Source organism: Triticum urartu, chromosome 5 (assembly GCF_003073215.2).
Source record: "Triticum urartu cultivar G1812 chromosome 5, Tu2.1, whole genome shotgun sequence".
Lineage (NCBI taxonomy): Eukaryota > Viridiplantae > Streptophyta > Magnoliopsida > Poales > Poaceae > Triticum > Triticum urartu.
In genome coordinates, this window is record NC_053026.1 from 167,687,140 (window position 1) to 167,703,911 (window position 16,772).

Genomic DNA, 16,772 nt, shown 5'->3' on the forward strand with positions numbered 1-16,772 from the left:
GAGTCTTTGCTTTTTAGTTTACCACAATCATCCTTGCTGTACACACATTTTGAGAGAAACACTCGTGATTCGGAAATTATTAGAATATTCTATGTGCTTCACTTATATCTTTTGAGTTATATAGTTTTGCTCTAGTACTTCACTTATATCTTTTAGAGCACGGTGGTGGATTTGTTTTATAGAAACTATTGATCTCTCATGCTTCACTTAGATTATTTTGAGAGTTTTAAATATCATGGTAATTTGCTTAAATAATCCTAATATGCTAGGTATACAAGATTAATAATAAAATTCTCTTATGAGTGTGTTGAATACTATGAGAAGTTTGATACTTGATAATTGTTTTGAGATATGGAGATGGTGATATTAGAGTCATGCTAGTTGAGTAGTTGTGAATTTGAGAAATACTTGTGTTAAAGTTTGTGATTCCTGTAGCATGCACATATGGTGAACCGTTATGTGATGAAGTCGGAGCATGATTTATTTATTGATTGTCTTCCTTATGAGTGGCGGTCGGGGACGAGCGATGGTCTTTTCCTACCAATCTATCCCCCTAGGAGCATGCGCGTAATACTTTGCTTTGATAACCTTTATATTTTTGCAATAAGTATATGAGTTCTTTATGACTAATGTTGAGTCCATGGATCATACGCACTCTCTTCCTTCCACCATTGCTAGCCTCTCTAATACCGCGCACCTTTCGACGGTATCATACACCCACCATATACCTTCCTCAAAACAGCCACCATACCTACCTATCATGGCATTTCCATAGCCATTCCGAGATATATTGCCATGCAACTTTCCACCGTTCCGTTTACTATGACATGCTCCATCATTGTCATATTGCTTTGCATGATCATGTAGTTGACATTGTATTTGTGGCAAAGCCACCATTCATAATTCCTTCATACATGTCACTCTTGATTCATTGCATATCCCGATACACCGCCGGAGGCATTCACATAGAGTCATATTTTGTTCTAAGTATCAAGTTGTAATTGTTGAGTTGTAAGTAAATAGAAGTGTGATGATCATCATTTTTAGAGCATTATCCCAAGTGAGGAAAGGATGATGGAGACTATGATTCCCCCACAAGTCGGGATGAGACTCCGGACGAAAAAAAGAGGCCATAAAAAAGGGAAATGCCCAAATAAAAAATGAGAGAAAAAGAGAGAAGGGACAATGCTACTATCCTTTTACCACACTTGTGCTTCAAAGTAGCACCATGATCTTCATGATAGAGAGTCTCCTATGATATCACTTTCATATACTAGTGGGAATTTTTCATTATAGAACTTGGCTTGCATATTCCAATGATGGGCTTCCTCAAAATGCCCTAGGTCTTTGTGAGCAAGCGAGTTGGAGGCACACCCACTTAGTTTCTTTTTGAGCTTTCATATACTTATAGCTCTAGTGCATCCGTTGCATGGCAATCCCTACTCACTCACATTGATATCTATTGATGGGCATCTCCATAGCCCGTTGATACGTCTAGTTGATGTGAGACTATCTTCTCCCTTTTTGTCTCCTCCACAACCACCATTCTATTCCACCTATAGTGCTATGTCCATGGCTCACGCTCATGTATTGTGGGAAGATTGAAAAAGTTTGAGAATGTGAAAAGTATGAAACAATTGATTGGCTTGTCATCGGGGTTGTGCATGATTTAAATACTTTGTGTGGTGAAGATAGAGCATAGCCAGACTATATGATTTTGTAGGGATAACTTTCTTTGGCCATGTTATTTTGAGAAGACATAATTGCTTAGTTAGTATGCTTGAAGTATTATTATTTCTATGTCAACATTGAACTTTTTTCTTGAATCTTTTGGATCTGAATATTCATACCAAAATTAAGAAGAATTACTTTGAAAATATGCCAAGTAGCATTCCACATCAAAAAATCTATTTTTATCATTTACCTACTCGAGGACGAGCAGGAATTAAACTTGGGGATGCTTGATACGTCTCCAACATATCTATAATTTTTGATTGCTCCATGCTATATTATCTTCTGTTTTGGACATTATTGGGCTTTATTATTCACTTTTATATTATTTTTGGGACTAACCTATTAACCGGAGGCCCAGCCCAGAATTGTTGTTTTTTTTGCCTATTCTAGGGTTTCGAAGAAAAGGAAGATCAAACAGAGTCCAAACGGAATGAAACCTTCGGGATCGTGATTTTTGGAACGAACAAGATCCAGGAGACTTGGACCCTATGTCAAGCAACCAACAGGGAAGCCACGAGGTAGGGGGCGCGCCTACCCCCCACGCGCGCCCTCCACCCTCGTGGGCCCCTGTTGCTTCACCGACGTACTCCTTCCTCCTATATATACCTACATACCCCCAAATGATCAGATACGGAGCCAAAACCCTAATTCCACCACCGTAACTTTTTGTATCCACGAGATCCCATCTTGGGGCCTGTTCCGGAGCTCCGCCAAAGAGGGCATCAATCACGGAGGGCTTCTACATCAACACCATAGCCTCTCCGATGAAGTGTGAGTAGTTTACCTCAGACCTTCGGGTCCATAGTTATTAGCTAGATGGCTTCTTCTCTCTTTTTGGATCTCAATACAAAGTTCTCCCCCTCTCTTGTGGAGATCTATTCGATGTAATCTTCTTTTGCGGTGTGTTTGTTGAGACCGATGAATTGTGGGTTTATGATCAAGTTTATCTATGAACAATATTTGAATCTTCTCTGAATTCTTTTATGTATGATTGGTTATCTTTGCAAGTCTCTTCAAATTATCAGTTTGGTTTGGCCTACTAGATTGATCTTTCTTGCAATGGGAGAAGTGCTTAGCTTTGGGTTCAATCTTGCGGTGTCCTTTCCCAGTGACAGTAGGGGCAGCAAGGAACGTATTGTATTTTTGCCATCGAGGATAACAAGATGGGGTTTTCATCATATTGCATCAGTTTATCCCTCTACATCATGTCATCTTGCTTAAAGCGTTACTCTGTTCTTATGAACTTAATACTCTAGATGCATGCTGGATAGCGGTCGATGTGTGGAGTAATAGTAGTAGATGCAGGCAGGAGTCGGTCTACTTGTCTCGGATGTGATGCCTATATACATGATCATACCTAGATATTCTCATAACTATGCTCAATTCTGTCAATTGCTCAACAGTAATTTGTTCACCCACCGTAAAATACTTATGCTCTTGAGAGAAGCCACTAGTGAAACCCATGGCCCCCGGGTCTATCTTCCATCATATTAATCTTCCAACACTTAGTTATTTTCATTGCCTTTTATTTTACTTTGCATCTTTATCATAAAAATACCAAAAATATTATCTTATCATATCTATCAGATCTCACTCTGGTAAGTGGCCGTGTAGGGATTTACAAGCCCTTATCACGTTGGTTGCGAGGATTTATTTGTTTTGTGTAGGTGCGAGGGACTGGCGCATAGCCTCCTACTGGATTGATACCTTGGTTCTCAAAAACTGAGGGAAATACTTACGCTACTTTGCTGCACCACCCTTTCCTCTTCAAGGGAAAACCAACGCAAGTGCTCAAGAGGTAGCAGTCTTCTTATCCTTGGATCTTTTGAAAGGCCCAACCATATCGAGCCCCCAAACTGCGAATGGCCAAGTAATTGGAATCATCCTCAATTCTTGAGCCGGCACATGGGCTCGACGTGCAAATTTCTGACATCCATCACACCTGCTGACGAGGTCCTCTGCATCAGCATGAGCTGTTAGCCAATAAAACCCATGATGGAAAGCTTTAGCCACAAGGGACTTTGAACCGGCATGATGACCACAATCTCCTTCATGAATTTCTCGTAAGATCTTGCAGCCCTCTTCTGGAGAAACTCAATGCTGAAATGCCCCTGTAACACTGCGATGATGTAACTTTCCATTGACAATCGTCATTGACTTCGACCGTCGGGTTATCTGCCTGGCTAAGGTTTCATCCTCAGGTAACTCACCCCGGGTCATATAGGCCAAGTAAGGGATTGTCCAAGCTGGGATTACATGAAGAGCCGCCACCAACTGAGCCTCCTGGTCAGGAATAGCCAAATCCTCCTTTTTAGGAATCTTAACCGACAGGTTATGCAAGACGTCAAGAAAGACATTAGGCGGCACCGACTTGCGTTGAGAGCCCAGCCGGCTTAAAGCGTCTGCCACTTTGTTTTTTCTCCGATCAACATGCTCAACTTGATAACCTATGAAGTGACCAGCAATAACGTCCACCTCTCGCCGATAAGCCGCCATGAGTGGATCCTTAGAATCCCAAGTACCAGAGACTTGTCGAGCCACCAAATCTGAGTCACCGAAGCATCTAACCCGGCTTAAGTTCATTTCCTTAGCCATCCGAAGACAGTGGAGTAAAGCCTCATACTCAGTTGCATTGTTAGTACAAGGAAATATCAAACAAAGAACATAGCAAAATTTATCACCTTGAGGGGAAGCAAGAATAACTCCATCCCCCGAGCCCTCCAATTGCCTGGACCCCAAAGTGAATAGTCCAATATGTGTTATCCGGCTTTTCCTCAGGCGTCTGCAGCTCTGTCCAATCGTTGATGAATTCCACCAGCGCTTGAGACTTGATGGCCATGCGAGGCACATATTTTAACCCGTGAGGCCCAAGCTCAATGGCCCACTTAGCGACCCGGCTAGTTGCTTCTCTGTTTTGGATGACATCTCCCAAAGGAGCAGAGCTGGCCACGGTGATGGGATGGCCCAGAAAATCATGTTTAAGCTTCCGGCTGGCCAAGAACACCCCATATACCAGTTTCTGCCAGTGTGGATACCTCTGCTTGGACTCAATAAGCACTTCGCTGATATAGGAAACCGGCCTTTAAACCGGATACTCCTTCCCTGCTTCCTTTCTTTCTACCACAATGGCAACACTGACGTCCTGGCTATTAGCAGCCACATATAATAACAAAGGCTCGTTATCAATAGGGGTTGTGAGTACTGGCGGTTCAATCAGCTGCTTCTTCAAATCCTCAAACGTTGTATCAGCAACATCACTCCAAACAAAGTTATCTGTCTTTTTCATCATCTGATACAGAGGGATAGCCTTCTCCCCCAACCGGCTTATGAACCGGCTTAACGCCATGATACGACCCGCCAGACGCTGCACATCATTGATACACGCCAGCTTAGCCAGAGAGGTGATAGCTTTGATCTTCTCCGAATTAGCTTCAATTCCTCTGTTAGACACCAAAAAACCCAGGAGCTTGCCAATTAGGTGTCTCTTTCTCTCTGGATTTCACCAAAATATCATCCACATAGGCATGAACATTACGCCCAATTTGTTTATGAAGGCAATTTTGCACACACCTCTGATAAGTCGCCTGGGCACTCTTGAGCCCAAAAGGCATAGACACATAGGAGAAGGCTCCAAAGGGAGTTATGAAAGTTGTCTTCTCCTGGTCCTTAACAGCCATCTTGATCTGGTGATAACCAGAATAAGCATCCAAAAAACTCAAACGCTCACAACCCGTCATAGCATCAATAATCTGATTGATACAAGGGAGAGCAAAAGGATCAGCTAGACAAGCCTTGTTTGAATCCGTGTAGTCCACACACATACGCCAAGTGCCGTTTTTCTTAAGTACCAGCACCGGGTTAGCCAACCACTCAGGATGAAAAACTTCAATGATAAACCCAGCTGCCAAGATCCGGGCTACTTCTTCTCCAATGGCCTTCTGTCTCTCCTCATTAAAACAGCGAAGAAACTGCTTGGCCGCCTTAAACTTTGGATCAATATTAAGAGTGTGCTCAGCGAGTTCTCTCGGTACACCTGGCATGTCTAAAGGCTTCCATGCAAAGATGTCCCAGTTCTCACGGATGAACTCGATGAGCGTGCTTTCCTATTTCAGATCCAGATTAGCACTAATGTTGAACTGCTTGGATGAGTCGCCAGGTACAAAATCAACCATCTTGGTATCATCTGACAGCTTAAACTTTAACACTGGATCATGCTATGTGGTTGGCTTTTTCAAAGACGTCATATCTGCTGGGTCAACATTGTCCTTGTAAAATTTCAACTCCTCCATTGCATAAACTGACTCAGCATAAGTTGCATCCCCCTCTTCACACTCTGGAGCTATCTTACGGCTCCCATGCATTGTAATGGTTCCTTTGTGACCCGGCATCTTGAGCTGCAGATACACGTAACACGGCCGCGCCATGAATTTGGCATAAGCCGGTCGTCTAAACAGAGCGTGATATGGGCTGTGGATCTTGACCACTTCAAAGGTCAATGTTTCTGACCTAGAGTCATGATCATCTCCAAACACAACTTCCAGAGCTATCTTACCGACTGGATATGCCGACTTACCAGGCACCACGCCATGGAAAACAGTGTTTGACGGCTTAAGATTTTTATCAGTCAACCCCATGCACCGGAAAGTTTCATAATAAAGGATATTGATGATGCTCCCTCCGTCCATGAGTACTTTGGTAAACTTATACCCTCTGACCTACGGTGCAACCACCAAAGCCAAATGACCCGGGTTATCAACCCGGGGTGGATGATCTTCCCGACTCCACACGATGGGCTGCTCAGACCAACGTAGATAGCAAGGAACTGTTGGCTCAACAGCATTGACTAATCTCTTATGAAGATTCTGGTCATGCTTACACAAGCTAGTGGTAAACACATGATATTGCCCACTATTCAGTTGCTTCAGGTTGCTCTGGTAACTAGATTGTTGTTGTTGCTGACCCCCTTGATTACTCTGCTGGTTGTAACCACCCTGGTTGCTTTGATTACCTTGATTTCCTTGGAACCTAGAGTTAGAACCGCCACCGCCATAACCCGGACCGTGAGAGCCGGGCCCTGAACCGCCACCTGGCCCATGGCTGTCATGGAAAAGGTTTGAATTTTTGCACTCCTTCATGATGTGACAATCCTTACATAGATGCCCGGATGGTCTTTCTTTCGTACCATGCCATGGGCAGGGCTGATTCAACATACACTCAAGATTGATACCGGATCCACCGGCTTGTGAGAGCGGTTTGCCCTTACGACACTGACCATTATTCTGTGCATTGGTGTTAGCCACAAAGTCAAAACTATTATCATCTTTGCGCTTACTGTTGCCTCTCGGGTTATACTGCTGCCCCTTAGCATTGCTGCTCCTCTTCCCCTTCCCCGCCTTATCTTCATCAGACTCGGGGTCTTTAGTACTATCAGAGTCAGCATATTTAACAAGAGCCGCCATGAGTGTCCCCATGTCATTGCAGTGGCGTTTGGGCCGCCCTAATTTCCGCTTCAAGGGCGTGAAACGGCAGTTGTTCTCCAACATCAACACCGTTGAGTCGGCATTGATGCGATCCGACGAGTGTAAGATTGTTGAGACCCGGTGTCGGTGTCAAAACCGACGGATCTCGGGTAGGGGGTCCTGAACTATGCGTCTAAGGTCGATGGTAACAGGAGACAAGGGACACGATGTTTTACCCAGGTTCGGGCCCTCTCTATGGAGGTAATACCCTATGTCCTGCTTGATTGATATTGATGAATATGAATATTACAAGAGTTGATCTACCTCGAGATCATAATGGCTAAACCCTAGAGGTCTAGCTTGTAAGGCTATGATAATGAGTATCCTCTATCCGGACTAAGTCCTCCAGTTTATATAGACACCGGGAGGATCTAGGGTTACACAAGGTCGGTTACAAAGAAAGGAATCTACATATCCGGTCGCCAAGCTTGCCTTCCACGCCAAGGAGAGTCCTATCTGGACACGGATGCAGTCTTCGGTCTTCGTATCTTCATAGCCCATCAGTCCGGCCCATGGCCAACAGGTCGGACGCCCGAGGACCTCTTAGTCCAGGACTCCCTCAGTAGCCCCTGAACATGGCTTCAATGACAAGGTATCCAGCGCGTAGTGTTGTCTTCGGCATTGCAAGGCGGGTTCCTCCTTCCGAACTCCAAAATAGTCTTTGGACGAATTGATTGTGTCCGGACCTGTAACACACACCACACACAACCATAGAGGGAATATAATAATACACGAGTCCAATCTGCTGACAACTTCTACAACATGACATCACGTCCATTCGGTCATAATTTCAAACCGTTTTTGCCTGCTGCTCCAAGTTTCGAGACGCGGTTGCCATTGGCACGTCTCGTCAAAGCAGAGATCGTGTCCCCATATTACGGGATTCTCATCAATACAGGCATGGGCAACCCAACCGTGTCATTTACACAACCCTTGGGAATAGGCGAGTTTTAAGGCGAGCAAGGAGGCGTTTGATATTCGCAGCCTTTATAGGGGATAAGGATTCGTCTTTACTCACCCCTGCCTTCCCCATCCTCTGCTTATCCATTCTAGAGCTCCAGCGCCCAAGCCCTAGCTTCCCCTGCCAGAGAAAGCACTCCAACCATGTATGGATCCGGAGCTGGTGGCAAGTGGATGGCTTCTTCTGTTGAGAACAAAGACATCAAGGAGCTTCGAGAGGCCGGATATCTGGCCAAGGAGATCATTCACCGTCTCCCGGCCGAAGGACAGATCGTCCCTACCCCAGAGCCCCATGAGAGGGTTGTATTTCTCGCACATTTCGTCCGTGGCTGGGATTCCCTCTCCACCCGTTTATCCGCAGACTGATGTTTTACTACGGGCTAGACTTCCATGATCTAGCCCCCAACTTTATCCTCAACATCTCAGCATTTATAGTCATTTGCGAGGCCTTCCTCTGTATCCCGCCTCACTTCGGCCTATGGCTGAAGACTTTTAATGTAAATCCGAAGGTGGTGAAAGGCCAACAAGCAGAGTGCAGAGGCGCCATGGTGGGCAAGATGCCCAACGTTATATGGCCCGAAGGTTCCTTCATGGAGACGGTGAAGGGGTGGCAGTCAGGGTGGTTCTACATCACCGAGCTGCGCGACACCAACTGCGCGGCGGCCCCTGAATTTTGATCCGGAGCTCCGCTGCGGCTTACCTCCTCGCAAGAGAAGGGCCTCTCCTAGGGCTCTTTGAGCAAGCTGACTGGGCTCCAGATGTGCGTTCAGAACATGCTAACCAAGAGGATCAAACTCGTCAACATGATCCAGGTTATGCTCATTCGCCGGATCCTTCCGTGCCAACACCGGACTTGCAATTTGTGGGAGTTCAATCCGGCCAAGCACCAGACGCTATGACAGCTCTTCGGCACAACCCACGAAGATATCTGGAAAGTGCTCTTCAAGGCCGGCGAGACACCACCGCCCACGACCAAAGATCATCGGCTCAGCTTAAAGCGCCAGACCAATTTGGTAAGTTCTTTCATGTATTCAAGGTATAGCCTTTACTGGCGTATTTTGGGAAGGAGTCTAAGCCTTCCTATCAATTTTCAGGCCTGGATCGACATAGCGGAGTGGACTAATTGTCCCGCTCCACTTCCCGAAGACGAGGAAACCCCACTCCTAACGAAGATGCTATTTTCGGCGCCTTATGACGTGCCGGAGAAGAAGGCCAAGAAGACGGCCAAAGGGAGCAGGAGTGGCCTTCGCCGAACGGGCGCTTCGGACATATCGTCCGAAGACGAGATTGACTCTTCGGTCGCCGAAGACGACGGCGAGGAGGAAGAAGAAAGCAGCTTCCCCCGGGAGGGGGGAAAGAATAAAAGAGAGGCCTCCACAAATTTGGAGGCTAAGGCGCCCAAGAGGGGGAAGGGCTCCCTTGCGGATAACTCCGCATGGGATGTCGAAAGGAGTCCGGAGCGAATGCCCCGGACCAAGCCTCGGTCTGCCTCGTAAGTACCAAAACCCTATGCACCTCCCAATACCTGGCCTTTCCAATTTATAATATTAATATGTTTAAACTATGCCATCACAGTCTGGCCCGCGACGGCTCCCCACGATCCTCAACAGAGGATTCGCTAGACTCAAAGGAGATGGCTAGCATGTCTTCACCGCCCGCTCATTCTGCCTCACCCAAGGGTGATGACGAGGTGGTGTCTCAAAGGATCTTCCTAGACCGGGGTAGATTCTAGAAATCATTAAGGTGGCGCCGCAGGATGACTCCTCGGCTGCCGGACACATGGGGGAAGAAGCCCCCACAGGGACTGGCAGTGGGGGCCAAGTTATCTTTGGCCCTCAGTCGGATACCACTCCGGAGACCTACATGGCTCCGGAGTCCAGCAAACGGCCCTCCCAGAAAGGAGGAGGTGTGCCTGTGCCACCGGTGACCTCTGTCCAACCAGAGGCACCGAATAGTCTGCTGGAAGCGCTGCGAGGCGCCTCCATTGTGGATGAGCACCGTGCCCTCATGGGTACGGTGATCGAAAAGGTTCAGTCCGCCAAAAGTGGACTGACCGAGGCCTGCACTAGCCTTTTAACAGGCTTTGAGGTAACAATTGTAGAAAAAATATCAAAATGTGGACAGTAGCCCCTGATGCTCTGTTCGGTGTCCAAAAAGGAAAAGCCGAACAGGGGATCAAAATAATTTTTGCAGGAGTCTAACATAATATGTCTATGCGAATAAGCAGGCGTCACTACTAGTTGCTGCTGCTCACACTGCGGAGGTCTCCGGTCTGAAGCAGAACCTAGAGCAGGCCGAGAAAGAGCTCGGCTTCGTGAAGAAGCAGCTGGAGGACAACAGAGGTATGCAGTAACCTGCATGTATGTTTAGGAAGGATGAATGGTTCGTGTTGACTAAAGTGCCACGAACTTTATTAGGGGCCACGACCGGGGTGGCAGCCCTCAAGAAGGCATTAGAGAAGGCCGAGGACAAAGCGGCCAAGGAACGCGCCGAGCGCGAGAAGCACGAGGCCTGGGTCGGCGAGGTTCAGCAAGAGATCCAGGACGCCATCAAGAAGTGCGAGTCCTTGGAGCGTGATTCTAAGACGCAAGCGTCCGAACTTGTGAAGGCCCTCCAGAGCGCACAAGAGGCACGAGCTGAAGCCCAGAGCGCCCTTCAGGAAATCCAGGCGGCACGGAAGATCGCGACGGGTAAGGCTTTCATTATGCAAAGCAAGTCTATGAAGGAAGCATTCCTTTTACTTACCTGAATTTAGAGCTCTCCAGGGGCATTTACGGATTTGCCGTGCAGCGTGTCAGACGCTGCCGAGGTCTATCCAGCCGAGGAGGGGAGTTCTACGAAGAAGCTGTTCTGGTCTCAATATCTTGTGCCCGAACATCTGGTGTCCTTCAGCGACCAGCTGAAACCGCTGGTCGAGCTGCATAAGGCGGCCGAGCTAGCCATGAAGGAGCTGATAGTCCGACTGTGGCCTACCACGCCGATACCTAGCAGCTACTTCGGACTTGTGAAGCGGCTTGTTGATGCCTGCCCCCGGCTTGAGGTTATAAAGCGGTCGGTCTGTATCGAAGGTGCACGGATGGCCTTTTCCCGCGTCAAAACGCACTGGGCGAAGATGGATGCCAAGAAGCTTATGACCGAGGGGACACCTGAGGGCAAGGAGCACCGCCGACCCGAGTTGTATTTTGATGGTGTCCTGGAGGGATCCCGCGTTGTTGCGGATCACTGTACTAAAGACACTATCTTTGAATGAATGTATGCGATTTCCCTCTGCCTTGTATGATAAAACAAAGTGTTTATGCAATATAATGCTTGTTATGTTTTAAAAAATTTACTTCCTGTGCGGCCGTGTTGTATGAAATCTGAGGTTAACCAGTCGTCGGCTTCTGCTCCCACGTAGGTAGTATGGGGGTGTTCGGGATGGAATCTAAACAATCTTGATCCAATTAGATGGTCCTTGAAGGAGCTGTTTAGCGCAACGAACCAGGGAACCAGACTATGCGGCTGTAACGCCCTCACTTAGCCATAGGAGTGCGACAATAAAAACATGGGCGCAGCCCCTAGTATCCGAACTAGAGTGCTATAAGCGTCTGATCGTGAAGCACCAATCCTACGCATAATGCGGAAGAAATCTCCAACAATTTGCAACCTCCGAACAGCTGACCGGCTCTCGCCGCATCATGACAGTCAGTTTTCGGCTTTCTCTACTGAGGTGCTCCTTTGGATAAACCAAGGCACAATCGCAGTAGGTCTCCCTTTACTACCTTAGCCAATATAGCGGAACGTAAGGTAGCAAGCACAGGAGCTGGGAAACCCAACTATTGACCAAAGACATGATTCGGAGCCAATGCATATAATGCTAAATTCGGGGTGCCGAACTATACTTATAAAAAGTGTTTGGACTTTTGTTGCCATAGTGTGGAGTGTTGTGCAGCCCCTGGCGAACATGAAACGTACCAAAGTGTATGGGTGCGGCCTGATAAGGTTATCCACAAGGGAGCTATAAAAAGAAGTGTAGGATCGAAAGTATGTCTAGAGGGGGGGTGATTAGACTACTTGACCAAATAAAAATCTAGCCTTTTCCCAATTTTAGTTCTTGGCAGATTTTAGCTATCTTAGCACAAGTCAAGCAATCTCCACACAATTCAAGCAAGCATGCAAAAGAGTATATGAGCAGCGGAAAGTAAAGCATGCAACTTGCAAGAATGTAAAGGGAAGGGTTTGGAGGATTCAAACGCAATTGGAGACACGGATGTTTTTGTCATGGTTCCGATAGGTGGTGCTATCGTACATCCATGTTGATGGAGACTTCAACCCACGGAGGGTAACAGTTGCTCGAGTCCACGAAGGGTCCACGAAGAAGCAACCTTGTCCATTCCATCACGGCCATCGCCCACGAAGGACTTGCCTCACTAGCGGTAGATCTTCACGAAGTAGGCGATCTCCTTGCCCTTACAAACTCCTTGGTTCAACTCCACAATCTTGTCGGAGGCTCCCAAGTGACACCTAGCCAATCTAGGAGACACCACTCTCCAAGAAGTAACAAATGGTGTGTTGATGATGAACTCCTTGCTCTTGTGCTTCAAATGATAGTCTCCCCAACACTCAACTCTCTCTCACAGGATTTGGATTCGGTGGAAAGAAGATTTGAGTGGAAAGCAACTTGGGGAAGGCTAGAGATCAAGATTCATATGGTTGGAATGGAATATCTTGACCTCAACACAAGTGTAGGTGGTTCTCTTTCAGAAAATGTGTATTGGAAGTGTAGGTATGTTCTGATGGCTCTCTCCACGAATGAAGAGTGGGTGGAGGGGTATATATAGCCTCCACACAGAATCTAGCCGTTACACACAATTTGCCAAACTCGGTGGGACCGAATGGTTAAACTCGATCGGACCGATTCAGCAAACCTAGTGACCGTTAGGATTTTCGGTGGGACTGAGATGCAACTCGATAGGACCAATATGGTTAGGGTTAGGGCATAATGTAATCTCGGTGTGACCGATTACACAAACTCAGTGGGACCGATTTTGGTAATAAGCTAACCAGAGAGTTGGTCAGGTAAACTCGATGAGATCGAAATGTTACAAAAGGGAAACAGAGAGTTTACATTGCAATGTCGGTGGGACCAATCGCTCATCTTGGTAAGACCGAAACGTTACGAAGGGAAACACAGAGATTACAATCCCATCTCGGTGAGACCGATTTGCCTAGCGTTTGTGGCAGTGGCTATGACATTTGAAACTCGGTGGCGCCGGATAGAAAGAATTGGTGGGGCCGAGTTTGACTTTTGGTTTAGGTCATATGTGGATGTGGGAAGGTAGTTGAGGGTTTTGGAGCATATCACTAAGCACTTTGAGCAAGCAAGCCATTAAGAAACACCTCATCCCTCCTTGATAGTATTGGGTTTTCCTATAGACTCAATGTGATCTTGGATCACTAAAATATAAAATGTAGAGTCTTGAGCTTCAAGCTTGAGCAAAACTTTTTGTCCTTAGAATTTTGAGGGATCCACTTTCCTCATCCATGCCATGCCATTCATTGAGCTTTTCCTGAAATATTTATCTTGGAATAATGTTAGCTCAATGAGCTATATATGTTGTTAGGAATTACCAAAACCACCCAGGGATAGTTGCACTTTTAATCTCCCCCTTTTTGGTAATTGATGACAACATATAGATCAAAGCTTTGACAAATGATAATAAGAGTGAAAGATATTGTCGCTTTGAGAAGTATGTGAATAGCAAGAGATCCCCCTAAATTTGTGCATATCTTAAGATTTGCTTTGGACTGCGAATGCACAATGAGTTAGGATCATGGGTTACTCTTCCATGTCACATACATCTTGGTGGAGCGCTCAAAATGATAAGAATTAAATACATGCACTCATCACCAAGAAAAGTGAATGATCATATAAGGATAAGTAAGATAATATCATCTAACAAGCATAAGTGTAGCTTATAATCAACCACATGATCATCAATGTCTCACAGATAATAGCATAGTATCTCAAGCAATCAAAAGACAAACAAAGTTCAAACACCAAAGCAAGAGAGAATAAAAAGCAACACTCTCTCTCGAAGCCTATGATCTATACATTTTTCTCCCCCTTTGGCAACAAGTTACCAAAAAGTTCATAGAAAATGCATAGCACTAGAACGTCTCTCAGGCTTGGTCTTCGGGTGGTGGTGTCCGGAGAACTCCAAGAACGAAGGCTTCAGTCGAAGTAGATGGAGCTGCTGGGGTAGGTGCTGGAGCTGGTGGCACTGAAGCTGTAGCTGGTGCCGATGACATGGCTCTGGTGTCTGGAACAGGCACTGCAGTTGATCTCTGAGCTCGAGACACTCTGGAAAATGCATCAGTGGTTGTTCTTCCCTTCCTCTCCTGCATATCATCTTGTAGCTGCTCCACAACTGACTGAATCTTAGTTACTTTGACATCTAAATCATAGAATTTTTGCTCCACGATTCTTTCCAAGCTCTCCTGGTTTTGAGTCAGGGTGGCCAGTCCCTTCTCAATCCTCAGAGTGGATGCAATCAGGTAGCCAAGCTGATCTTGCTTGCTTTTCAAAAAGTACTCGGATGCCTCCTCTTGAGTTGGCATCTTGGCAGCCTTCTCTTTCTTTGCTTTCTCCTTCTTCTCTTGAGCTTGTACTGATGATGGTTCATTCTCATTCATCACAACTTGATTGTCCTCGAAGTCTGGGTAGATAAGCAAGTGTTCCTTATCCAACAGGTATGTGCATGTGCCCATCTTTGAGTTTATCAACTCCTGGATTTATGGGGCATATCCACAACTTCTTTTCTGGTCAGCTGCAGTCCTCTTGATAGTCTCAACTATAAGCCTCATGACCTTGAACTTCTGTGGCACATCAAATATATGTAGCAAGTTAATTGCATGTCCCCTGATCATTCTGTGATCACCAGACTTGGGCAAGAGAGTGTGCCTAAGGATCCAATTGATTGTAGGCAGCCCTGATAGCAAGTGTTTTACTTACCCAAACTGGTGAGTCTCAAGATCATCTTCAGGAATCTCCTTGTACATGTTTGCCATAGAGTTGTGATCCATCTTCTTCTTGGCATAGACATCCAAGTCATCTTCTTCTTCCTTAGGAGCATTGATCAGATTTGCCCATTCCTCAATAGTTGAGTGGTACCTTGTACCTTCAGACATCCATACTATCCTGCCATCTGGATAGAAGTGTGTTGTGGAGTAGAATTGCATTATGAGCTCCTCGTTCCACTTTGTGAGCTTCTGCCCAACAAAGTCTGCAACTCCACAAGCACTGAAGCTGTCAAACACACCAGGATAGTGTTCCTCATTTTCCTTGATATACTTCCAGTCGACCCACCTCATTTCACACACTATAGGCTTCTTATCCAACAAAATTGTCTCATAGAAATCCTGTTGTTCCTTTGTGTGGAACCCGTAATCAACAGTAGTCCTTCTCCTGGTGGCATATGGATCTGACTCTCTCCATTTCCTCAACCCTGAGTCTCTCCTAATCTTCATGTTCTCAGCCATAGGATGAGCATCATTGTGGTCTAGAATCTTGGGTTTGAGCTTTCTCAGGACTTGTCCTTCATCATCTTCATCAGCAGCAACTTCAGGCACTGGGGCCTTGTTCTTCTCAGCAGCTGGTATACTCCTAGTATTCCTCTTAGGTGCACTCTTGGGCTTGGAGGCTGCTTTGGGTGCTTCTTTGGGCTTTGATGAAGCAGCCCCTGTCCTGATAGCATCACCCATAAGCTTACGGGCCTTAGGTGCTGGTGCAGTAACCTCTTCTTCCTCTTCCTCATCAGAATCTCTCATGATTGAGGATCTCCCAAGCACTCTAGCAGTGGTATTTTTGATCCTCTCCTTCCTCTTCTTCCCTTCTGTAGCAGCCTCTTTGGGTTCAGATCCCAAAGGGACTTGAGTAGATGCTCTGGCCTTAGACATTGGAATTCTCTTTGCAGGAACCTTTTGCTTCATGCCTGGCTTGGTGGCAGCAGCAGTGCTATATTCCTTCTTAACTACTTTCTTCTTGGAAGTGGCCTCATCCTCAACTGTCACATAGTCTTCATCCTCAGACTCTGGAGTTTTCTTCTTCCTTGTTCTGGTGGCAGCTTTGGGCAAGTTGCTGGGAGTGCTCCTGCTACCATCATCTGAATTGCTAGAGGGACCAGTGCCCTCACTCAGGTGAACCTGCTCCTCTGACCTGTTCTGGCTGTCACTCTGATCAGACATATTGCAAACACTAACAGCAGACCCTGTGAATAGATATAGACGAGATAGAGTGGATGAGCATCACAAAATGCAGAGGTTTTTGCAAAAGAATTAGTCAAAAACTTAGTTTTAGTTTTCCACAGAAAGCATTTCGGATCAACCAATTTGTAAACTCGGTGATACCGAGGCAGCTGTTGGAACCTAAACTTGTGAACTCGGTCAGACCGAGTCACTGTTCGGTGGCACCGAGACTGCTAGGGTTTCACAAAGTCCTGAACTCGGTCACACCGATTTGCAATTCTCGGTCGGACCGAAAATTACATGTGCAATGGCCTGAGCCGAATCGGTGGTGCC